The sequence below is a fragment of the Suncus etruscus genome, chromosome 1 (genome assembly GCF_024139225.1).
Source record: "Suncus etruscus isolate mSunEtr1 chromosome 1, mSunEtr1.pri.cur, whole genome shotgun sequence".
Taxonomy (NCBI): domain Eukaryota; kingdom Metazoa; phylum Chordata; class Mammalia; order Eulipotyphla; family Soricidae; genus Suncus; species Suncus etruscus.
This window is the reverse complement of record NC_064848.1, coordinates 476,598-502,452: the sequence shown is the minus strand read 5'-3', so window position 1 is coordinate 502,452 and position 25,855 is coordinate 476,598.

Sequence of the window (25,855 nt, the reverse complement as noted above, 5' to 3'; positions counted from 1 at the left end):
GGCAGCCTGTGATAGAATATCTGGGACCATGTTCCTGGACAGATGACAGTGACACCTTTTACACGCAGCCTGGGCTGTTACCCTCCAGGATCATACTATTTTTATTTGCGGGGGCTAGGGAGGCATACCTGGTGGTGTTCAGGGGTTACTCCCGACTTCGAACTAAGGGATCACTCCTGGTGGGATCAGGGGACCATATGGCCTTCCTGGGATTGAATTTGGTCAGCTGCATGCAAGACAAGTGCCTTATCACTGTACTATTACACCAGCCTCATGGATCAGCTTCTTTTTAACGGTTATTTCTTTCCACTTTAAACATTCTTAAAACAGAAAATTCCAAGAGGGGAGGAGTAATATCACACAAAGTGACATTGAAGGATTATTCCGAAGCCCTATTGCAGCTTTTACCCAAAATAGGCATCCAACATGTTCATTTATAACTTACCATAAATACCGGGTTTAGCAATATTATCTTCAGATGGGAAGTTGTTTGAGTTTCAGAAACTCTCAACATTATAAATATCTATAAATGTTATTTTGTCTGCTCTACTGATTGTCTGCTCCAACAGATCTGGCCAATTTTAGAAATTTCCATGTAAATCTGTGAATATACTGCTAGAGAAAAAGAAAGAGAACAAAATGAGGTCATGTATCACATTTCATCTACAAATATTATGAGAGCATATGAAATTTTAATGAGTGGCCAAAGTGAAAACTTTGTGGGGGTTGATGTCTATATTGCCACAGTTTGAAAAAGAAAAGATGCCTAAATATGGAACACCAGGATCAGGCTTAGTTAGAACAACTTTTCTCCTTTGGTTAATAATGTCTGTCTTTCTTAGATTATTTATTAAGTATTTATTAATCTAATAAGTAATCTGCATTTATTAGGCTAGCATTCTAAAATATTTGCACACTCATTTATAAATAATGCAGATTTATACTAGCACTAATAAATGTGGTATTTTTCAACACTTAGTCTCCTGCAACAATTTTAGGAGTGTGCCATAAAAGCAATTAATTCTGTATGACATTGTTTCATCTATTATCACGGAAAGTCATTTTTTTTGTTTTGTTTAGTTTTGTTTTGGTTTCTGGTTTTTGGGCCACATTCAGTGACATTCAGGGGTTACTCCTGGCTATGCGCTCAGAAATTATTCCTGGCTTGGGGGGACATATGGGACGCTGGGGGACCGAATTGTGGTCCATCCTATGCTAGTGCAGGCAAGGCAGATGATTTACCGCTTGCACCACCACTCGAGCCCCACTAAAAGTCATTTTTGTGAAAATAAGTGGCTTGATCCTGGGTCAGTGAAAGTATTAATTAGGACCACAGTTATGGAAATAGATAAACAATTGTTGTTTAGTGCCACTCCTTTTTTAAATTTATTTATTTATTTATTTTTATTTAAACAACTTAATTACATACATGATTGTGTTTGGGTTTCAGTCATGTAAAGAACACCACCCATCACCAGTGCAACATTCCCATCACCAATGTCCCAAGTCTCCCTCCTCCCCACCCAACCCCCGCCTGTACTCTAAACAGGCTCTCCATTTCCCTCATACATTCTCATTATTAGGACAGTTCAAAATGTAGTGATTTCTCTAACTAAACTCATCACTCTTTGTGGTGAGCTTCCTGAGGTGAGCTGGAGCTTCCAGCTCTTTTCTCTTTTGTGTCTGAAAATTATTATTGCAAGAATGTCTTTCATTTTTCTTAAAACCCATAGATGAGTGAGACAATTCTGCATTTTTCTCTCTCTCTCTGACTTATTTCACTCAGCATAATAGATTCCATGTACATCCATGTATAGGAAAATTTCATGACTTCATCTCTCCTGACAGCTGCATAATATTCCATTGTGTATATGTACCACAGTTTCTTTAGCCATTCATCTGTTGAAGGGCATCTTGGTTGTTTCCAGAGTCTTGCTATGGTAAATAGTGCTGCAATGAATATAGGTGTAAAGAAGGGGTTTTTGTATTGTATTTTTGTGTTCCTAGGGTATATTCCTAGGAGTGGTATAGCTAGATCATATGGGAGCTCGATTTCCAGTTTTTGGAGGACTCTCCATATCGCTTTCCATAAAGGTTGAACAAGACGGCATTCCCACCAGCAGTGGATAAGAGTTCCTTTCTCTCCACATCCCCGCCAACACTGTTTATTCTCATTCTTTGTGATGTGTGCCATTCTCTGGGGTGTGAGGTGGTATCTCATTGTTGTTTTGATTTGCATCTCCCTGATGATTAGTGATGTGGAGCATTTTTTCATGTGTCTTTTGGCCATTTGTATTTCTTCTTTGTCAAAGTGTCTGTTCATTTCTTCTCCCCATTTTTTGATGGGATTAGATGTTTTTTCTTGTAAAGTTCTGTCAGTGCCTTGTATATTTTTGAGATTAGCCCCTTATCTGATGGGTATTGGGTGAATAGTTTCTCCCACTCAGTGGGTGGTTTTAAATTTATTTTTATTCCTTTTTTCTTACAAGATTGTTCATAATACAGTTGGATTTTTTCCCCCAGTTACAAAGTTGTTTGATTAAGTTTCAGTCATACAATGTACAGCACTTTTCACCAGTGCACATTTCCTGCCACTCATGTCCTCAGTTTCCTATCCACCCTTCTTCCTGCCCATCTCTGAGGCAATTTTCTTCTCTCTTTTTCTCTCTTTGTCCTCTTCTTTCTCTTTCTTTTCTTCCTTTTAGACACTGGTTTGCAGTATTGTTACTAAAGGGATATCATGCCTATAGCTTTATCTCCTTTCAGCACTCAGTTCTTGTCCAAAGTGATCAATTCTGATTATCATTGTCATCGTGGTTCCTCTGCCCTAACTGTACTACCCTACTATTTGTTGCAAGCCTCCTACCATGAATTGGTCCTCTTGACCCACATCTCTATTGTCTTTGGTTATTACTACTACACTATTTTCATATTCCATAAATGAATGCAATTATTCAATGTCTATCCCTCTCCCTCTGACTCATTTCACTCAACATACATTCTCTATAGGTAAATTGGTAACAGGGTGGATTAAAAACAAATATTGCTTAGCTGAATAGCTGAAAATGGACCTCCTCTCAAAAGAAGGGCTTAGTAATATTTCTAGGATGTGGTGAGGTAGAGATGATAAAAATGTGAATTTGAGAACACATGAAACTTTGGAAAATGTCCAGCTTAGAAAAATCTAGCTTCATCCTGGAGAATAGGAATAGGAAATATAACTTTGGAGAGCAAGTATAGGCCCTAGTTACAACCAAGTTGAAGTAAAACAGCAATGAAAGGGGAATTAAAAATCATTCTAATATACCATTGTGTGTGTGTGTGTATTTATGTTTGTGTGTTGTGCAGGGACTGAACTCAGCACAATTACTGCTGAGCTACAACCCTATGTCCTAGGCCAGTTTATTTCAAAGAAAAAAAAACGTATATAATTAATTCCTTAAACCTTAAAACAATTTCATTTTCTCCCCACACACACCTACTCCTCCACCCCTATTACTCTATTATATACTGGTAATAGCTCCAGGTTCACTTTAAGTAGTGAATAATGCCTCTTGTGGGGAGTGTTCCCCCCCCCCATTCCACTATCAGATAAAGCTCAGCAACTTCTGGGCTCTTTATGACATACAGTTGGGGTTTACATGGAAAGAAGACCAAAGTTAGGAACATTCACTAAAAGTATATTCACAGTGCTCCAAAAGATGTAGGCATACAATTTCTGGTAGGTTAGAAGCTGAAGGTGAGGAGACATAGTGAACTTTTATTATAGGACTTGCCTGAAACTCAACCTTTTCTGAGATAAATACCCTTATTTAAATGCCAGAGACACACTGTTTCCCTAAACAGAGACTGGAGGCCCAGTTTTTATGCTAGAGCAAAAGATTTGGGTCAGAACTAAAGTTTTAAGGACTTTTATTGAAGAAGTTCAAAGATGCTTTGGCTAGCAACCAAGAGTGATCTGATTTGTTTGCATTTCCTCTGGGAACCCACAGGCAAGTGGGGAGTTGGCCAGCACCACTGAGAGGGTTCTCCTCTCCCCTGTGGGTCTGTTTTCCTGGGTTTTTACAAGATGAAAGGGGGGGGGAACGAGGGGGAAACTCATGCCTTAAAAAGGCCCAGTTCAGCAGTGCAATCCAATTGCAGTTCTTTTCTGGGTGAAGGGGCATAACGCTCACACCTCAAATAATCCAGCATTAATTAGTCTACAGAGGAAGCAAACGACACTCAGGGTGAGAAGCAAAGGGAGGGAAAATTTAACCTTTTCTCTTTTCACTAGTAATGGTCTCAGGGCCCATTTGAGGCTCAGTGTACCAATTGTGTGTTTTTGGGCTGGTTTTCTTTGTTCCAGTTCTTGGAGATAATAATTTTGCTAACTACTCCAAGCAAGCTTCCTGTTTGTTGTTATTATAACACAGAGAGTTGAGAGAAAATTGGACGAGATTTGATTTTTGAAATTAAAGAAACATATTTGGTTATTAAGGGAACTAGAATAGAAGTTGCTTAAGCATCCACATCCTGTGTATGTGTATACACACATGAAGACCCCCCTCTCCTCTCTATTGGCATTTTCATCACATTGGTAGAGAATTGGGTAAAAAATAATGTGAAAGGATACATGATTGCAAAAAGGTGAAGGTATTAAAGAAGCAAATCCTTGAATCTCTTGAACTGATCACTCCTGGCTCAGGCTAACTGATATCTGTTTGAGAGCAGAAGTCACAGCCTCTTTTACTTCTCTTCCTCTTTTCCCTCTTTTCCCTTCCCCCTCTTCTCCTCACAGAATGGAGCTGTAAAGCTGGAGGCCCTGCTTAAGTAGACATTAGAGATGGGCTGAATAGTCAGGACACCAGAGATTGAAGGTGTCAGAGAGAATTCTGAGAAAATAGCGTAGGAAGCACCAGGATTCCGTCTTCCCAGCTAGAAAACAACTTCACTGACAGAATTTGTGATACAACTATTTTTAGAACTCTGTAGTTTGTTGACTAAGGTTCATAATTTCTAGGGAAGACTTGAGTGGTTAATTTTGGCCAATTTCATCTCTTAGCATAGTAGCAGCAGCTACCCAACACCCAGCCCCAACCTCACACCAGTCAGCTGTGCTTATATTCTGAAGCAACTTGTGCAAGCTAACATGAGCCAGGGTGGCAGAAAGTAACCCATCCCTTAAGCAGTGAAAGGTGCTCTGATCACCAATTGCTGCTGTCGATCACCCTGATAGTAATCATCTGATCTAATAGTCGTTGCTGAAACAGAGGCAATCGTTATTGAGCCTGCCCATTCACACACTGACTCTGGGTGAACTAAGGGGTTCATATCCTCCTTTCATATACCTTTTTCCTTTTGGGAATCCATGGTAAAGATATTCATGGTAAATGATATTGAAAAGCTACAGCTAGTATAGTACAATGGGTAAGGCACTTGCCTTGTATGCAGCTGACCCAGGTTCAAACTCCAGCATCCCATATGGCCTTCCAAGCACTGCCAGGAATAATTTTGAACACAGAGTCAAGAGTAACCCATGAGCATCGCCAGGTGTGACCCAAACCCTCCTCACCCCACCCCACCATCCAAAAGCAACAGCTTTTTCACAAATAGTGACTGTATGATCAGAAAAAGCATTGGCTCAGAAAAGACCTGAGGAGATCCAGTGTTTATACGTTAGACCAATTTTGGCACAGAGACAGACTATAACAATAATGAGTTCTAAAAAGCAAAAATAGAAACAAAACCCAGACAACTGTGGGGACAAGGGAGAACTTGGCAGCCAAAGTTACTACATTAGGATATTGAAATGTCTGGTTTCAACAAAAAAAGCTACAAAGTGCGACCCATATAGCGTTAAAATTTTTTTTTGAATATTTTTGAATTTGAAGAAAGCTTCATTGGCAATAAACAAGCTGGTTGGAAGATGGCAAACTCATGATCTCAAAGCAACCATCCTCAGTATGATCTATTTAACACATTGACACCAGTGCTGCAACTTGTGTTAATTAAGCTACATCTAAGTGTGTGCCACTGGCGTATGCATGCGGGTATTGAAGGAGGAAATCAACAAATAAGAAGACAAATTCAAATTATATATATATATAATGGAACTACCTTTCAACAAGTAGAAAATCTAAATATAAAATTAAATAGTTTCTGGAAGCACAATTTTGTTTTTGTTTAATTTGTTTTTGGGCCACACCTGGCAGCACTCAGAGGTTGTTCCTGGCTCTGCCCTCAGAAATCACTACTGGCAGATTTGGGAAACCATATGGGATTCCAAGAATTGAACCCAGGTTCGTCCTGGGTTGGCTGCATGCAAGGCAAATGCCCTACTGCTGTGCCATCTCTCTGGCCTCGAAAAGTACAATTTTGAAAATTCAGATTCACCAGACTGGAGGGCAAAAGGAAGCATCCGTAAACTTGAAGACAGGACAATATGCTTATGAATAACCAATGGCTCAAAGAACTCAAAAGGGAAATTAGAAAATATCTAAAAAATGGACTGGCTATACAGACCCCAGATACCAGGTATCTGAGCGGGGGAGCTGGCCTATAGGACCCCTGTACTGAACCCTAGTGCAGGGAGATAGGACACCCAAGCCAAGCAAGACTGAGCAGCTGGGTCTCCAGGGGTGTGGGGGAAAGAGAAATCAGCCCCTTCTATGGCCATAAACAGGGTTGTGCGGGGGGCCTCCTTGCAGGGTTGGGGTGGGGTTCCTTTCTCATTAGTCTTCATTTCCAAAAACACTCAGTGCTAAAATGTACTTTGTTATCCATGATTCCACAATGCTCATAATTTTAAATTGTTCCTAGGAAAGAAAATGGAATGCCCAAGACCTGGAGGATAATACTTGAATAGTTTCTAAAGTCTGTCTATATTTGGGCATGAGTCTGTATACAGTAGTCTCCCTGACTGCCAAACTTAAACTGTAAACAATCCATGTCTATAGTGTATACATATAAGTACTCCTCCCCCACTTCAGAAACCCTTCTATCCTCTCATCCCCCAATTCTGATCCATTATCCCTCCTTATTTAACCTTCTTTACCCTCAGTTCTTAACTCATTAGGCATTGAGAAGGACCTCCTGCCCCAAAAAACCACCACCCAGCTCCCAAAACAAAAAGACACCCTCTTGTGTCCCGGCAAGAAACTACAACCAACACACCTGCTGACTCATGCTATGTGACCCTTCTCACCCCCCTCAAAATGTGGACTGTTGCATGGTACCGGATTCAGCTTCAGAAAGACCCCCAGCTCAAGGACACTACCTGATCCCTAATGCTGCAAATCATGTCTCAAACTCAACAAGACCATGGTATGTGATTAAAAAGTACCTTGGATTTTGCCCCCCCAAGAATATCTCAAAAGTCTTAGTTGGAATACCTATATTGCCTTTGTATGTTTAATATCTAATAATGCATCTTAGGGTGTTTATTCCCAAACATAAAGGTAGCCTCCTCCATCACTTTTTTTCTTTAATTACTTTTTTCAGTTTTATTTATTTCTTCTATTTATATAGATAATATATATTTCCCTTTAACCTCACCTGTTTTGGTTCTGCTTGGTATAAAACCAAGATGAAAAAAATCTTGCCTGGGATAAAAGCTCAGGTAAAATCAGAGCACAGAGATTGTGTAGCCTCTCATTCTTACACCCAAATGCACCCACAATATAATATGACACCATAAGCTTTTGTCTAGGCACAGTAAAAAAAAGGGGAAACCTTATGCACGGAAACAAGATCTTATCTTCTAGGGATAAGAACTCATACTTTTTATAATACAGGGTGCCTCCCATGTGTCATGTGGACACAACTCAGTCTCCATTAGATTGGACAGTGTTCGTCCAACCCCAAACCCCAGATCCAGACACAGAACTAATATAGTTCCCTGCAACAACACCAGGAACCAAACTCCCCTGAGAAATTTCTAACACTGCTCTGGCACCAACTTGCATCAGTTCTGAAATGACATCCCGACAATGAGGAAATGACAACAACTTGATCTAAGAGCAGGTTGTATTATCACATCACCTAACGATAAGAAGAAATCAGAAGACAGGTCACCCTTTGATCTTTGCTAAAACCAAGATTGCTAATTACAGGACGACTCCAGAGCATGAAAACCGGCAAGACTTTGCAAAAGCCGGCTCCCTGTGTGTGACATCAGGCGGGGAAAATTCACGAAAGTACACCTGCCCAGTGGGGCCCAACTGTGAAAAACTGTGAGTGTGACCTGTATATGTCTGTCTACTGTCCTCTTGCGTGAAACTCTTGCGAGTGGGGCAAAAAGAGGCTTCAGAAAACTCGCTCGCCCAGAGGCCATTTTCAGGGAGGGACGACTCCAGAGCATGAAAACCGGCAAGACTTTGCAAAAGCCAGCTCCCTGTTGTTGTGTATGTAAATATTTTGGGGGATTACTATGTTGCTCACCCTAAACTGATTAGGTGATTGTGCCCTACCCTAGGGTGTGACCTGGCATTCTGCCCCCACCCTAGGGTAGGACCTGATTCTGCTTTCACCATTGGTTGGTATCTGATCCCACCATTGGGTGGGACCTGATTCTGGAGTATAAAAACAGGAGTCTGTGGAAGGCCGGGAGCTTTTTGCTGGCTGGAACTGAATCTGAGTCTTTGGACTTCAGTTTTGTCCATCCGAATAAAGCAAATATTTCCACGAGCCTGATCGTCTGCGAGCTGTTTACCCGCCGTTTCACCTCAGAACCGTGGGCTAGACAGGGTGGCAGACGCGTGCTCCGAGCTGGAAGAAAAGGGCCTCATTCTCCATCCCTCCATCAGTCAACCTCTTCAGGGGCTGAACTGCTACATAATGGCGCCTGAACAGGGGCCTGAACCCTGGACCCTCAGATCTGTAAGTGAAATACTTCATTGGAAATTTCCTATGCTGACCATCAAATGGTTTCTGTGGTTAGTCATGTGGATATTACCACCCTTAGTCTTACGCATTGGTGCTCTAGTATACAAGTGGATCATTCCATTTTATTTAAAACTAATTGGTTTTGATCTAAGGACGATCACTGCAGTTGGATGGTTGTGGTCTATATTTCAAATGAAAACTGCAGTGTCTCTAGCCATCATAGTTTGTGGAATTTCTGTGTTGACTAACGTTATTATTATGAGCATAGTTATTTGCTGGTATTTAGGAAATAGAAAGTGTAGAAATGGTGAGGCTAAAACCAGTATAGATAATAAGGAAATTTATCTGACGAAAACTCAGACCAAGGTGCAGGCTGACGAATCCAGCCCCACCATCAACAATATAGAAATTTTTGCTGGAAGAAAAACAACTCAGAATGTTAAGCCTGATTCTAGTGAATTGCTTGACAGTAGTGACTCAGATAATGATCAACCTCCAGTGCTAACTCCACGAGGGAGGCCTCCTTCTAGTCACAAAATTGAATCGCAGAGCAGAGCAGATTCAAACGATGAACCACATGCTCGGTCTCAGAGCTCTATTCAGAGTAATTTTGCTAAACAGGCCTTATCCCCTATAGACGGGGTAAATGGTTCTAACTAGGTACCCTATCAGATGGAAGAATTAGATCGGTTTAAAAGAGCATGTAAAGAGCATGGGCCAAAATCGCCATACAGTGTGGAGTTATTAAGACTTTGGAGTCATAACTCATCTTGGACTTTGTATGATTTTAAAAGAATCGCTGAAATATGCTTGTCATCTAAACAGCGAACTGAATGGGAAATGTACTATTCAGAAGGCGTAAAAGCTAAATTATATAGCCCGGATGGTATGAAAAAGCAAGTGGCAGGTGTTACTCTATCGTATGAATTATTGATGGCAGAAAATCAATTTGCAAATATTCAGACACAAGCAGCTTTACCTAAGGAAATCTTAAATTTAATTAGGGAGATTGCATTGTCATCATGGGAAAAAATCGATTCTAACAGCATTGGTAGAGGAAACTTTTTAAAAATTACCCAAGGCCCTTATGAGTCATTTGCAGAGTTTGTAGGTAAGATTAAAGATGCTCTGAAGTTACATGTGGAAGATGAGGAGATGAGAAACTTCCTAGTAAAATCTTTGGCCTATCATAATGCAAATTCAGCCTGTAGATTAGTATTGAATACATTAAATGAAAAGTCAGATGTGAATGATTACCTTTATGCCTGCCGGAATGTCTATGTGGAACCCCAACCCCACCCCATCTAGACTCAGTACAAACCTTTCCAGTTACCAAGGGAACAATGTCTTACTCCCCTCGGGGACAGAACACTTTCCGGAAACCAGGTCTTTGCCCAAAATGCAAAAGGGGTCGCCACTGGGCGAAAGATTGCAGATCCAGAAACCTCATTAATAATAACCTAAGTAGAGGTTTCAACACAGTCCCCAGGAGGCAAATTGCCTGCTACCATTGTGGAAAACAGGGACATATCAAAAGAAATTGTCGTCTCCTTATAAATTCAGCTCCTCAAGAACACAAATACCAGATGCAGGGAAACGCCCACAGGGCCTCCCCCCAGGCCCTTCCAAATCAGGGGCAAAGTTCACAGACAATAATCCTACCAAGCCCAGCCCAAGAAAATTCATCACGATAAGGGAATTAATCCACTCCACTTCAGGAAGTGCTGGATTAGACATATTATGCCCAGAGGACATTACAATTTACCCAGGAGCATGCCCTTACATGTTAGAAACTGGCATTGTAGGCCCGCCACCCCCAGATACTATGGGTTTGATTCTTGGCAGAAGTTCCCTCAACATAAAGGGTATATCAGTAATCACTGGTGTCATTGACTCAGATTCCATGGGAGAAATCATTGTAGTTATTACTGTACCAGTTACATGGACCTTTAAAAAAGGAGAAGCGATTGCCCAGATAGTAATAGTGCCTTATGTCAAATTTGGGACTTCAGATAAGACTAGAATTGGAGGTTTTGGAAGCACAGATCTGGATGCTGCTCAAAACCCAATCGTGGCTCTGGTTACTAAATGTAAAGATGAACACCCAATGATCAAACTTCACTTGGAAGGCAAACCCTTTGATGGAATGATAGATACGGGTGCTCAGGTTACCGTAATTTCTGATAAAGAATGGCCAGAAAATTGGCCTCTTCAGGAAATCCCGTATTCCCTAGAAGGAATAGGAGGCCTGAGTTCCTGTCTGTTGAGTACGAGGACTATACTATTTTATGGCCCAGAAAATCAAAAAGCAATAATCAGACCTCACGTGGGCCCATTTTCACCATCCCTGTGGGGTCGTGACCTACACAAACAGTGGAAAGCAGAATTCCACATCCCATTAGCTCCAGAAGAGCCCGAATCTTTTTTTGATTTAAAAACCAAAAATTTTTAGTGGGGGGCACTACCGTAAAAACAGCAGCACCAATAAAAATAAAATGGAAATCTGATGAACAAATTTGGACAGGTCAGTGGCCCCTTAAAACTGATAAATTAAAGGTACTGACAAAATTAGTGGAGGAACAGCTAAGTTTAGGACATATTGAACCATCTTTTTCTCAATGGAATTCACCTATATTCACTATAAAAAAGAAATCCGGTAAATGGAGACTTTTGATGGATCTTAGAGCTATAAATTTATCCATGATACCTATGGGCAAATTGCAGACTGGTTTACCATCACCTGTAGTTATTCCAAAGGAATGGCCACTAATTATAATTGATCTGAAAGACTGCTTCTACCATATTCCTATCCACCCAGATGATAAAAAACGTTTTGCATTCTCAGTTCCTTCTCTCAATAATACCCATCCCTGCAGACGTTTCCAATGGACTGTTCTCCCCCAAGGCATGCTGAATTCCCCAACCATGTGTCAGTTTTTTGTAGATAAGGTTTTGAGCCCTGCTCGTGAAAAATTTCCTCAAGCCATGATATTTCATTATACAGATGATATCTTGCTCACAATGAACAATGAAACAGATTTACAGGAATTATACTCTTATGTTACTGACTGTTTACAAACATCAGGACTGAAAATAGCTTTAGAAAAAATACAGATAATGCCACCGTATCAATATTTGGGTTTTATTTTGGACCGGACGTCTATACGTCCACAAAAATTTTCTATCAAAAAAGAAAACCTCAGAAAGCTTAATGATTTTCAGAGACTTTTAGGTGACGTAAATTGGCTCCGCCCTGCACTAGGAATCCCAAATGCAGAGTTATCTAATCTGTTTAAAACGTTGGAGGGTGACCCTGCTTTAGATAGCCCGAGAAATTTAACAACAGCTGCAAAAAATGAATTGGACATCTTCTTGAGCGGATTACAAAAATCGTTTCTCTCAAGATTCATCCCAGGAGAAAAGGTATTACTGTTAATCTTCCCTACTATAGAAACCCCCACAGGGGCCTTGATGCAACAGTCAGGACCTTTGGAATGGGTGTATTTACATAACAAACAACCTCGCTCAGTTGTCCCCTACTTGCAACTGATTTCAGAGATTATTATCAAGGCAAGACTCAGATCTATATCTTTACTAGGTTTTGACCCAGATATAATACTTTTGCCAGTACCAAAAAAGGAAATTGAGTCAATATTGCCAATTAATGAATCTCTACAAAGGGCCCTCTCAGATTTCACAGGAGAAATATCCTCCCATTATCCAGCAGGAAAAATTTGGGACTTTTTAAAGAAAACTCAGTTTGTTATTTATTCAATTGTTCGGGATTCCCCTATTCCCAATGCCAAGGTTTTTTACATTGATGGATCCCAAAATGGAAAAGGAGGAATAACTGGAGACAACATTAATATGACTATAGATACCAAATATAAATTTGCACAGAAAGTTGAATTAGCAACGTTAATTTACCTATTAGAAAATGTATCTGAAGCCATGAATATAGTTTCTGATTCTTTGTATGTGGTAAATTTATGTCATGTGATAGCCACTGCATCCCTTAATGCTAATAACCCGATCATACAGGACTTACTTAAACAATTACAGCAGCTTCTTCAAAAACGAACTGAGCCCATCTTCATCACGCATATTAGAGCCCACTCAGGTCTTCCAGGACCTATGGCTCAAGGAAATAAAACTGCTGACTTGCTAGCAATGCCTATATTTAAATCACCTGTAGAGGAACATTCAGCCCTACACACAAATGCTCGCCGTTTACATGTGAATTACCAAATTCCATGGAGGCAAGCTACAGAAATTGTAGAAAACTGCAACGTATGTGCACCGTTAACAAAAAAGACTCACATAGCAGGAGCAAACCCAAGAGGCTTACAGTCTAACGAACTTTGGCAAATGGATATAACTCAAACAGATTTATTTCCAAGGAAACCTTATCTTCATGTTGTGGTGGACACTTATTCTCGGTTTATGTGGGCAATTCCCATGTCTTCTCAAAAATCTAAGGCTGCTTGTAGTTTTCTTTTACAATGTTTCTCTGTGATGGGTATTCCATATTCTATAAAAACTGATAATGGGCCAGCCTATGTTAGCAAAACTTTTGAATTTTTTTGTAAGGAATGGCAGATAAGACATCTCAGAGGAATTCCTTACAATTGTAGGGGACAGGCCATTGTAGAAAGGACTCACAGAACCTTAAAAACTCAATTGCAAAAAAATAGAAAAAGAGGTTTACCACCAACGGATTTGCTATCTTTGACTCTTATTACACTAAATTACTTTAACTTACCCCAAGGGGAAAGTTACACTGCAGCGGAAAGACATTTTAAAGAAGATATTCAGAGACAAGAAACAACCCATAAACCTATTTGGATCAAGGAGGATGAAAAATGGATAGCTGGCTATCTTCTCCTAAGAGGAAGGGGTTATGCCTATGTTTCTATAAATGATGACCCTCCCAAGAAATTTTGGGTTCCATTACGTCTTGTTAGAAATCGGGCTAGCACAAATGATCAGGTTCAGACTACAAACTCCCCTTCAGAGAAAAAACAGAATACTTCAGACACTAACAGCAGTAATATTACTGAGGTCTCTGGGGCAGGGAACGATTTAGCTGTCACACACCATACAATGAGTGAGACTGATGGTAGTGATAAACCCTTACACTCCGAGATGCAAAAGGAAAGACAGGAATCTGTCTTAACTGGGCTCCAAAATATAGGAAACTCTTGCTACATGAACTCAATATTGCAATGCTTGTGTAATATTTCAGACTTAACTCAGTATTTTTATAAAGATCATTATAAAAAGGATATTAACAAGAAAAATCCGATGGGGCATGAAGGTAAATTAGCTGAAGAATTTGGTTGGCTCATCAAAACCATGGGAAATGGATTTCATAGATATATTAACCCTGAAAGCTTCAAAGTAACAATTGGTTTACTTAATGACCAGTTTACTGGACACAATCAGCAGGATCCTCACGAACTACTGATGTTCCTAATAGAGGGATTACATCAGGACTTGCTTACTGTAAATCTAATGACAGACAAAACTACACATCTCATGGGAAATGAAAATTATGAACAATTTAGTCCAGAACACCAAAAGGCTCACAAATCTATTATTTATGATCTCTTTCAAGGACAATTCAAATCTATACTCCAGTGTCTCTCTTGCCACCAAAAGTCTGAGGTTTATGAGACATTTGTTCATTTGTCTTTGGCTGTTACATCTACAGATAAATGTACATTACAGGAATGCCTCTCTGAATTTTTTAAAGAAGAAGAATTAAGAAATGACAACAAAGTTCTGTGCAACAGTTGCAAAAATAGAAGGGATTTTTCAAAGAAAACGTATTTATGGAAACTGCCACCAGTACTTATAATACACTTGAAACGTTTTGCTTTTGATGGCAAACAAATAAAAAAAATTGCATACTTATGTAGATTTTCCTTTAGAAGACCTCAATTTAGAGGAATTCACTTCAGAGAATAAAAGCAAGATTAAGAAATACAACTTATCATCAGTGTCAAACCATTATGGTAAAGTTCACTATGGACACTGTACTTCATACTGTAAAATTGCTGCAAAACAACACTGGATCAATTTTGATGACAAGAAGATCAAAAAAGTCCCTAATACATTGGTGAAATCCACAGCAGCATACATCCTGTTTTATACTTCTTAAAGATCTACAATGAACACCAGATAATCATTTCACTTCCTTATCAGTTGCTATTAATGCTCTAGGATTCTTTCCACAGGCATGATCAATGAATATAGATTGAAAATCATGAATCCCCAATGTGTTTCCTTGTAGGATGGATTTATGTCTTAATTTCATTATTGCTCTAGGTCTCAGTTAATCATGAAATTTTACAAATTAATTTAGTCAAGGTTCACCTGAAAGAGAAATTTCTCATCATATTAATGTTGTTTTTCTTTCTAGGTATACTCATTTAACGACTTTCACTCTTTTTATTTTAACATCATTGCTTTATTTCCCTCAGTTTAGGTTTTAAGACGCTGACATAATGATAATTTTAGGTGGACTTTCTTCACAGTGCTTCTTGCCTATGATTGATTATCATAAAGTTACTGTTATACAATAACTTTGTATATATACTGATATACACTTATAATCGAGTTTTCCATGTTTGTATTATGCATGAAATTCTCTTTCAGATCTGCTCTGCTCTGCCATAAAAAATTATTTTTTGAATTTGAAATGATTTATCTAAACAGTTGCCGGCTATTACAATTTAAGGCGCTTTTAGTTGATTCAGCTGAATTCTCTTTTATTTTGTTCTATTTTGGATCCTTTCCAACAAATATTTTTTAGTATGAGTGAGTGTTATGGCCATATTTTTTGTGAAGTCTGTATGTGTATATCTTGTTTAGTGTCTGTCTGTTCTGCATATTTTGTATATAGTTCCCTTTTTCCTAACTTTATCTTCCCCAATTTAGTCTTCCTTATCCTTCCTTCTCTCTTCCTAGTCCTTAACATTTTAATTTTCAGGATTTCACATGTGCAACCCATCTCCTTCACCCACAACTACAAGCTTCCTGATCTCGGCTGGAAGAAGAAATCCATGACTGTTGGAGTTTTTCACCATATATGCTGCAAACTTGTTGGAAATGAAGCCACCTGGAATTTGTGTCACAATGTAACCCCAGAGAAAAGATCCATGGACAAGACCCACAGTCTCTGGATCCCAGTTAAACTGTGCTATCTGAATTTCTGGTTTTCCATCCACATACGCAATGCTATTGTTGACCGTTTCTACAATGGCTACCCCAAGATTGCACCGATCCCAAAGGAAATACAGAAGCCCAACCAACTTATGATGTAATGATGTAACGCTTGGGGATGCCCCAACACATGGATGACTGTACTGGCCTTCCTTCTTCATTCAGCTTGATGTTATCTCCTGTACAAGGCTTCAACCCGCTTTTCCAGACCCATCAGGTGTCTTCTGCTGGTCTTTTTGGAGTTCCAGACCCCTCATATTTACAGATTGGTATTGAACTCTGTAGAAATTTCATCTGTTGTTTTTCCTATATCTGTAATCCTTTGAAGTTATATTTGGTACTACACTTCTTTTGACTATCGTAATTAATGTTTTTCTATTTTAGTTTTTAATATTAGGAATCGATGTTGTATTACATTAAGGTTTTGCTTTCTTGACTTTAGGTTTGTGAGTTAGATATTATTGTCTATAATTTCCTAAATGATATTTTTGTCTGTTCTCAGGGTTTTTTTTGCGTGGGCGCATCATAGGCAAAATACTAGGTTTATAGAAGGTTCCATCCATTTTGGATGGGCCCTCAAGTTGTTTATTTACCCAGGGAGGGTCTCTGCCTTAAACATTTTGTTTTGGTTTGTGACTTAAGCTCCCATCTATAAATAGTCGACATCAATTTCAGACATCTTATGGACTTCAGACCGGATTAAGAACTTGGACTAAGTTCAGATACCTATTGATCATCATTGCAGTGGCTCCCCACTGTGCAGGGGGTGTATGAGCCTCTTCTTCCGAAATAAAGGCCTAGTTCAATGCCCTCAAAGATGGGCTTTCTGGTCTACCTGAACTTGAATGAAAATGGAGCTGGAGAGATAGCATGGAGGTGAGGCGTTGGCCTTTCATGCAGAAGGTCATTGGTTCAAATGCCGGTATCTGCCAGGAGCGATTTCTGAACGTGGAGTCAGGAGTAACTCCTGAGCACTGCCAGGTGTGACCCAAAAACCAACAACAACAACAACAAATAAAGAAAAGGTGCTTCTCCTTGCCTGCTACACAACCTTTCTGGTGTCTCTTCGAAAGATCTATGTATGTCTTAGATTTATCTTCTCAGGAGCTTGTAGTTGATTCCTTGATACATGTTTCTGGTTTTAGACACCCTGTGCTTAGGTTAGAAGTTTTTCTTTACATTTTCCTGTGATGCGCTTATGCAAACAGCCGCTCTTTATTAGTGACTAATTTTTCTTTTAATAATTGTAGACAATATTGTTTGTTTACTAAAAACAAAAGGGGGAATTGTTGTGTATGTAAATATTTTGGGGGATTACTATGTTGCTCACCCTAAACTGATTAGGTGATTGTGCCCTACCCTAGGGTGTGACCTGGCATTCTGCCCCCACCCTAGGGTAGGACCTGATTCTGCTTTAACCATTGGTTGGTATCTGATCCCACCATTGGGTGGGACCTGATTCTGGAGTATAAAAACAGGAGTCTGTGGAAGGCAGGGAGCTTTTTGCTGGCTGGAACTGAATCTGAGTCTTTGGATTTCAGTTTTGTCCATCCGAATAAAGCAAATATTTCCACGAGCCTGATCGTCTGCGAGCTGTTTACCCGCCGTTTCACCTTAGAACCATGGGCTAGACAGGGTGGCAGACACGTGCTCCGAGCTGGAAGAAAAGGGCCTCATTCTCCATCCCTCCATCAGTCAACCTCTTCAGGGGCTGAACTGCTACACCCTGTGTGTGACATCAGGCGGGGAAAATTCACAAAAGTACACCTGCCCAGTGGGGCCCAACTGTGAAAAACTGTGAGTGTGACCTATAGATGTCTGTCTACTGTCCTCTTGCGTGAAACTCTTGCGAGTGGGGCAAAAAGAGGCTCCACTCTTTCTAAGGAAAGAACACCATTGCAACAAGAAGGAAAAATCACACTAAGAACGGCACTATATCACAGAAGCAAACATTTCTCTCTGGACTGTGTTCTCTGTTGCATGCTCGGGCCTAAGATTTGACCCAGTGTGAGGCTTCATCCACGGAGGACTCCCCTCCCTTAGAGGCAAGTCAGCCCATCCAGAAAGGGAGGAGCCAGAGGAGTGTGCTGCCTGCATCATATAGCCAATGAATACCACCACAACATGTAGAAAAACCCACAATACAAGTGTGACAATGGGGAAATAACGCAGGCCAGCATCAGACATAGAGAATGAAGATGACAATTCTGATGACCAGAGATAATGACCAACCAACTAATCAAACTCTCAGATAAGGACTTTAGACTAGCAATATGGAAGATGTTTAAAGAACTCCAAGAAACCATGGATCGAGTTGAACAGAACACTAATAAGAACCAAGAAAATATGAAGACAGAAATCACAAAACTCCAAACTGAAATAACATGTCAACTAACAGGACTGAAAAAGTCAGTAAACGAAGTGAATGACAAAATGGATAAGCTCTGGGACAGGGTATCAGAATCTGAGAATAGACTTGGTGCTGTGGAAGATGAGATACATAACAATTCCATACAGCAGGAGAGATTGGACAAAAAACTTAAAGCAAATGAGCAGACAATGGAAAAATTAGTCAAAGAATGGGAACAGATGAAAATAGAAGTCTATGATAAGATCAACAGAAACAACTTAAGAATCATTGGAGTCCCAGAGACCCAGGAAGAAAACTTCCAGGAAGAATCAACGGTCAAGAACATCATTAAAGAGAAACTTCCAGAGCTAAAGAATATATGTGATCAAACCCTGCATGCCCGAAGAGTACCAACCAAAAGAGACCCCAGAAAAACCACCCCAAGACACATCCTAGTCACAATGACAAATCCCACAGATAGAGACAGAATTCTGAAAATAGCAAGATCAAAAGGGGAAATCACGTTCAAGCAAGCTTCCCTGAGATTTACAGCAGACCTGTCACCAGAAACACTCAATGCCAGAAAGCAGTGGTGGGATATTGTGACAAGACTGAATGAAATGAATGCTTCACCCAGAATACTATACCCAGTAAAACTCACTTTCCGGTTTGATGGAAGAATACATGGTTTCACAGACAAAAAACAGCTCAGAAACTTCACAGACACAAAACCAGACTTAAGAGAAAAACTGAAAGACCTAATCTAAAACAAGGCTACCCAAAAGACACACCAAATTTCAAAATAAAGATGGCGTTAAATCCCAGGACAATTCTTTCTCTCAACGTCAATGGACTAAATGCACCAGTCAAGAGACACAGAGTGGCTAAATGGATCAAAAAACTCAATCCAACCTTCTGCTGCCTACAAGAGACGCACCTGAATAGTCAGAACAAACATAGACTCAAAATAAAAGGCAGGAGAAAAATTATCCAAGCAAACAACACCCATAAAAAAGCTGGAGTGGCCATACTAATATCAGATAATGCAAACTTTATACTCAGGAAGGTTGTAAGGGACAAAGACAGACATTTTATATTAATCAAGGGGTACGTAGAGCAGGAAGAATTCACTCTCCTAAACATATATGCACCGAATGAGGGGCCAGCAAAATATTTAATACAACTGTTGACAAATCTGGAAAAATATCAATAACAACACAATAATTGTGGGGACCTTAACACGGCTTTGTCAACACTGGATAGGTCAACCAGACTGAAACCCAACAAGAATATACTAGACCTGAGGAGAGAAATGGAAGAAAGAGGCCTAGTGGATATATATAGGACACTCCATCCCCAGAAACCTGGATACACATTCTTCTCCAATGTACATGGGACATTCTCCAGGATAGACTACATGCTGGCACATAAAACATACCTCCATAAGATCAAGAGGATAGAAATTTTACAGACTACCTTCGCTGACCACAAGGCTCTGAAATTATTTGTGAACTCCAAAGGGACTCAGAAAAACACTTTAACACCTGGAAGTTAAACAACCTCATGCTCAATAACCAGTGGGTCTGAGATGAAATCAAGGAGGAAATCAAAAGGTTCCTGGAAACAAATGACAATAAAGACACAAACTATCAGAACTTATGGGATACAGCAAAAGCAGTACTGAGAGGAAAATTTATAGCTTTGCAAGCACACATCAGGAAGGAAGAAGGAGCTTACCTGAGTAGCTTAATGACACAGCTAATAGAACTAGAAAATGCTCAACAAAAGGACCCAAGAACAGGAAGACAGAAGGAAATAACAAAGCTGAGAGCAGAAATCAACGAAGTGGAAACTCAAAAATCAATCCGAAAGATCAACGAAAGCAGAAGTTGGTTCTTTGAAAAAATAAACAAGATTGATAGACCACTGGCAAACCTAAATAAGAAAGAGAGAGAGAAAAACTTGATAACTCGTATCAGGAATGAAAAAGGAGAGATCACTACTGATATGACAGAGATTCAAAGGGTAATCAGAAACTACTTTGAAAAACTCTATGCCACTAAAAATGAGAACCTGGAAGAAATGGATAAATTCTTGGACTCTTATAATCTTCCACGGTTGAAGGAAGAGGATGTAGCATATCTAAACACCCCCATCACCATTGATGAAATTAAAACAGTAATCAAATGTCTGCCGAAAAACAAAAGCCCAGGTCCAGATGGATTCACTAATGAATTCTACCAAACTTTCCAAGAGGAACTACTGCCAATCTTGGCAAGACTCTTTCATGAAATTGAACAAACAGAAACACTTCCAAATAGCTTTTATGAAGCCAACATCACCTTGATACCTAAACCAGACAGAGATGCTACAAAAAAAGAAAATTACAGACCAATATCACTGATGAATGCAGATGCAAAGATCCTCAACAAAATCCTGGCAAATAGGATTCAATGCCTCATTAAGAAGATCATCCACTACGACCAAGTAGGTTTCATCCCAGGAATGCAAGGCTGGTTTAACATCCATAAATCTATCAACATAATACACAACATCAATAACAAGAAAAATTAAAACCACATGATCATATCAATAGATGCAGAGAAAGCATTTGATAAGGTCCAACACCCATTCTTGATCAAAACTCTCAGCAAGATGGGAATGGAGGGAACCTTTCACAATATAGTGAAGGCCATCTACCACAAGCCAGTGGCAAATATTATCCTCAATGGAGAAAAACTAAAAGCCTTCCCTCTAAATTCTGGCACAAGACAAGGCTGTCCTCTCTCACCACTCCTATTCAACATAGCACTGGAAATACTCGCTATAGCGATTAGGCAAGAAAAAGATATCAAGGGAATCCAGATAGGAAAGGAAGAAGTCAAGCTCTCACTGTTTGCAGATGACATGATACTCTACTTAGAAAACCCTAAAGACTCTACCAAAAAGCTTCTAGAAACAATAGACTCATATAGCAAGGTGGCAGGCTACAAAATTAACACACAAAAATCAATGGCCTTTCTATACACCAATAGTAATAAGGATGAAATGGACATTAAGAAAACAACCCCATTCACAATAGTGCCACACAAACTCAAATATCTTGGAATCAACTTGACTAAAAACGTGAAGGACCTATACAAGGAAAACTATAAAACTCTGCTCCAAGAAATAAGAGAGGACACACGGAAATGGAAACGCATACCCTGCTCATGGATTGGCAGGATTAACATCATCAAAATGGCAATACTCCCCAAGGCATTATACAGATTTAATGCCATCCCTCTAAAGATACCCATGACATACTTCAAAGAAGTGGATCAGACACTTTTGAAATTCATTTGGAACAATAAACACCCTTGAATAGCTAAAGCAATCATTGGGAAAAAGAATATGGGAGGAATTACTTTCCCCAACTTTAAACTGTACTACAAAGCAATAGTTATCAAAACAGCATGGTATTGGAATAAGGACAGGTCCTCAGATCAGTGGAATAGGCTTGAATACTCAGAAAAGGTTCCCCAGACATACAATCACCTAATTTTTGATAAAGGAGCAGGAAATCCTAAATGGAGCAGGGAAAGCCTCTTCAACAAGTGGTGTTGGCACAATTGGATAGCCATTTGCAAAAAATTGAACTTAGACCCCCAGCTAACATCATGTACGAAGGTAAAATCCAAATGGATTAAAGACCTTGATATCAGCCCCAAAACCATAAGATATATAGAACAGCACATAGGCAAAAACACTCCAGGACATTACAGGCATCTTCAAGGAGGAAATTGCTCTCTCCAAGCAAGTGAAAGCAGAGATTAACAGATGGGAATATATTAAGCTGAGAAGCTTCTGCACCTCAAAGGAAATAGTGCCCAGGATACAAGAGCCACCCACTGAGTGGGAGAAACTATTCACCCAATACCCATCAGATAAGGGGCTAATCTCCAAAATATACAAGGCACTGACAGAACTTTACAAGAAAAAAACATCTAACCCCATCAAAAAATGGGGAGAAGAAATGGACAGACACTTTGACAAAGAAGAAATACACATGGCCAAAGACAGATGAAAAAATGCTCCACATCACTAATCATCAGGGAGATGCAAATCAAAACAACGATGAGATACCACCTCACACCCCAGAGAATGGCACACATCACAAAGAATGAGAATAAACAGTGTTGGCGGGGATGTGGAGTGAAAGGAACTCTTATCCACTGCTGGTGGGAATGCCGTCTAGTTCAACGTTTATGGAAAGCGATATGGAGATTCCTCCAAAAACTGGAAATCGAGCTCCCATATGATCTAGCTATACCACTCCTAGGAATATACCCTAGGAACACAAAAATACAATACAAAAACCCCTTCCTTACACCTATATTCATTGCAGCACTATTTACCATAGCAAGACTCTGGAAACAACCAAGATGCCCTTCAACAGACGAATGGCTAAAGAAACTGTGGTACATATACACAATGGAATATTATGCAGCTGTCAGGAGAGATGAAGTCATCAAAGTTTTCTATACATGGATGTACATGGAATCTATTATGCTGAGTGAAATAAGTCAGAGAGAGAGAGAGAAAAACGCAGAATGGTCTCACTCATCTATGGGTTTTAAGAAAAATGAAAAACATTCTTGCAATAATAATTTTCAGACACAAAAGAGAAAAGAGCTGGAAGTTCCAGCTCACCTCAGGAAGCTCACCACAAAGAGTGATGAGTTTAGTCAGAGAAACAACTACATTTTGAACTGTCCTAATAACGAGAATGTATGAGGAAAATGGAGAGCCTGTCTAGAGTACAGGCGGGGGTTGGGTGGGGAGGAGAGAGACTTGGGACATTGGTAATGGGAATGTTGCACTGGTGATGGGTGGTGTTGTTTACATGACTGAAACCCAAACACAATCATGTATGTAATCAAGGTGTTTAAATAAATTAAAAAATTGCTAATTACAGAAGACTGACTTTGACAACCATGACTGAGCAGAACTTATCCTGGAACCAATAAGAAAAACCCTACCCTAGGCTTGAGCCTAAGACTTGGACAAAAATCAAGATCTCTAATGACAGAGGCCCGACTTTGACAACAGAGACTGAGCAAAAACTCTGGAACCATAATGAAGACTCTAACCTAGGCTTTGGCCTAGGATGTGAACAAAAACCAAGACCACTTATTACAGAAGACTGATTACAACAACAATAGTGGAACAGAACTTCTAGAACTGTAAAGAGTCTATCCTAGACTTTGTCCTATGACCTGTGCAAATACCAAGATCTCTAGCTACAGAGGCCTGATTTTATCATCCATAACTGAGGGGAAAGTTTCCTGGCACCATAAAAAAGACATTGGAGTGTGATAATGAGTATGTATGAAGCCAGTAGTTGTTCCCCCCATGACAATATGCTTCAGGGGCAAAGAAACCCTGAATCTCTTAGGCCAAGGAAATTCCCTCTCTTACTTCCCCAATACTTACTGTGCCTATACATTAAAAGGGGGTGGCACAAAACCTTGCCACACCAGCACTTCTTCTTGTTCTTGTTCTTCTTGTTCTTGTTCTTGTTCTTGTTCTTGTTCTTGTTCTTGTTCTTCTTCTTCTTCTTCTTCTTCTTCTTCTTCTTCTTCTTCTTCTTCTTCTTCTTCTTCTTCTTCTTCTTCTTCTTCTTCTTCTTCTTCTTCTTCTTCTTCTTCTTTCTCTCCTCCTCCTCCTCCTCCTCCTTCTTCTTCTTCTTCTTTCTCTTCTTCTTCTTCTTCTTTTTTTACTTTTTCCTTCTTTTTCTTTCTTTTCTTTCTTTCTCTCTCTCTCTCACTCTTGTGGTTATTATTTGGTAATTTTTTTTTTTTTTGCTGCTGGGTGCTTTTTTATTTTTTGGTAGTTACTTTTTTTTAACTGTTATTTTTTGTTGTTGTTATGTTTCTTCTTGGTAGTTACTGTCTTTTTTTAAACTGTTATTTTTTTTGTTGTTGTTATGTTTCTTCTTCTTCTTCCAGTAGAACCACACATCTTGTTCTGCCTCATGAATTGAGGGGGAAAATAAAAATGAACAGTACCAAGACCAATTAGCTGTCTGAAAATTGAATGGAATTAAAAAATTGATCAGACTTAAACAATAAACCCAAAGTTAACAACACAATCTATACCTTATCTACAACAAGCTATACACAAAGGGGAACAGTTACACTAGCACTCCGGGGAGCAAAGGAGGGAGATATGGGACACATGCTGGGAAAAGGGGTGAAGGGAGGACAACCCTGGTGGTAGAAATGACTCTGCTTCATTGTCACTACATACCTTAAATATTACTGTGAAAGATTTGTTATTCACTTTTTGGTCACAATAAAAAATATTATTAAAAATACCTAAAAAATGAATGAAAGCAAAAACACAACATGCTGAGATTTATGAGGTGCATCCAAAACAGTACTGAGACAAAGGTATAACTATAAATGCTTATATTGAAAAAAATCCCAAATCAACAACCTAACTTTCCAACCCAAGGAACTAGAGGAAAATAAACTAGTAGAAGAAAGAGAACAGTAGAGATTAAAACAGAGATAGAATTAAAATTAAATTAAATTAAAATTAATATAAATTAAATTTAAAATAAATTAAAACAGAGATAGAAAGATGTAGATAAATAATAAGGAAAGTTGATGACAAAAGAAGTTGGTTCCACGAAGAAAATCAACAAAGCTGTCCAGTCCTTAATTAGATTTTAAAATTGGTGGGGATGTGGTGAAAAAAGAACTCTCATCCACTGCTGGTGGGAATGTTGTCTGGTTTAACCCCTGTGGAAAACAGTATTAATGGTTTCAATAAATTCAAAATCGAGCTGCCATGTGACCAAGCAATTTCATTTTTGGGTGTCTGTCTCCAAGACAGAAAAACATTTATTCAAAAGGACTATGCACACATTATTCATTACAGCACTCAGTACAGTAGCTAAGAGTTGGAATCAATTTGATGTCCAACAACAGATCAGTGGACCATAAAGATGTGGTACAAAATTCAATGGAATACTATATAACTCTAAGGAATGGTGCAACATGGATAGAATTAGAAGATATGTTAAATTAAATAAGCCAGTAGAAGAAGGATAAATACAGGATGACATCACTTACATGTGGTATTTAGATAATTGCATGAGGGAATTCAGCGGTTTAAATGAGGGTTGTATGAGACACTCTTGGGCCCTATATCATATAGTGAGAAGGAAAGAAATAGAATGGAGAAGAAGAAATATGTAAAGTAATAGGGTGTAAAGGAGATTCAGGTTCATTGCTCATGTTAAGGAAGGTCAGAACTAAATGATGGCAGGCAGGAGGGAAGAGAGGTATGGGATAGGCTTTGAGAACATTGGTGGAAAGAGGTTGACACTAGTGGTGGGATTGGTACTGAAACAATGCTAATACT